At 34.1% G+C, this 1524-nt stretch overlaps 1 protein-coding gene across 1 annotated transcript in view; it reads right to left on the bottom strand.

The window, feature by feature from the left end:
* maml3 (mastermind-like transcriptional coactivator 3) overlaps positions 1-1524 on the bottom strand; it is a gene marked incomplete at its 5' end in the record, with an annotated part of 119525 nt that overhangs the window by 1707 nt on the left and 116294 nt on the right.

The raw sequence follows: 1524 nt of genomic DNA, 5'->3' as shown, positions 1-1524 counted from the left end.
ATTCTAGTTAACTAAAACTAACTAAATAATGAAAACTGAAATAAACAAAAACTAAAAATGATAACTAAAACTGTTTAATCTTTTTATAAAACTAACTAAAACTAACTAAATAATGAAAACTGAAATAAACAAAAACTAAAAATGATAACTAAAACTGTTTAATCTTTTTATAAAACTAACTCTAACTGATATTATAGAAAGAATATCCTTAGTTTTAATGTTTTTCAATTTATTTTGAGATGTGGATCTTTTTAAAAGTTTTTTCAATTAGAGTAGTTTCACGTTAGCTGTGGTCTGTAACAACACTTGTTTACAATCTGCTGCTGCTCAGCATCTTCTGCTAAATGATGACAGTAAAAGTTGGGAGAAATCAACAACGTCCACTTTGRGAYTTCTTTAAATATGACTGCAAAAAAATCAAAGCAAGAGTCTTGTAGTGGAAACAGGTGATAAAACAGGTGGAAAACTTCTCAAGGGAAAAACTGCATGAATCAAACTCACACAAGACGCTAACTATGACTATCTTGACACACTAACTTCTCTCAGTAGCTCCATGAAAAAAAAAAAAACATGTAGCACCGAGTTGGAGACAACTATTGTCATCATCCTAAAATAATCTCCCAAGTCCTTAGTTAATATTGAGTTACACAATTATTTTAGAAAGGTGTTGCTATAATGGACTGATGTAACTAGTGACCAAATAGCTGTTGGTTAGTTAACTCACAGGAACATCACAAGTTTGAGGATGCATTAGCAAATATGTTTATTCAAACTATAAAAAACTAATACTAGAATTAATAAAAACTAGACTAAACTAAAACTAAGCATTAAACAAACAATAACTAACAAAAAACTAGCAAGTCCACTGTAAAAACTAATTAAAACTAACTAAATTAAAAGAAAAAAATGTCACAACAAAATAAAACTAAACTATAATGAAAAATCCTAAACTATTATGACCTTGCCTCATTCACAGTGAAGCTGGCAGACACATACGTTGCGATCAACCAATCCAATCATTTTAAACTTCAACAGAGGCCACGCCTCCAGCAAGAATCACTTCTCTACGGCCCTGTCCCAATACCCACCCTCGTTCCATCCTTRTGCACTTCAAATGTGCGTTCATGTTGGAAGGGTTTCAGTGTGTCCCACATTCTACACATCCACCCTTTGCCCCGCCCATTTTGAGTACTATTTCCGCCTTTCTGCGAAGTCCGCATTTTTATGGACTTCGGCAAAATGTTTTACCCACAATTCATCACTGTGTGTGTCGTTTTGAATTAACAGGCAGAAATATGGCAATGTCCACTGAGCACCTTCCAGTTTAGTGGTGGCAGTAATGCACTTATATTGGTCTGCCAACAACCAATAAAACCAGAAGAAGAAGAACTTATAGAAGTTAGTTCTCTGATGTATCAGCCTCCTTTGCTTTATGCACTTTCTTCTAAAAACAATGGGCCTCATGCAAGAACCGTTGGTACGCACAGATTTGTTCTTAAATTGTGCGTACGAGTGATTTAGGAG

This window comes from Austrofundulus limnaeus, unplaced genomic scaffold (genome assembly GCF_001266775.1).
Source record: "Austrofundulus limnaeus strain Quisiro unplaced genomic scaffold, Austrofundulus_limnaeus-1.0 Scaffold194, whole genome shotgun sequence".
NCBI lineage: Eukaryota > Metazoa > Chordata > Actinopteri > Cyprinodontiformes > Rivulidae > Austrofundulus > Austrofundulus limnaeus.
This window is presented reverse-complemented; position numbering and strand designations above follow the sequence as displayed.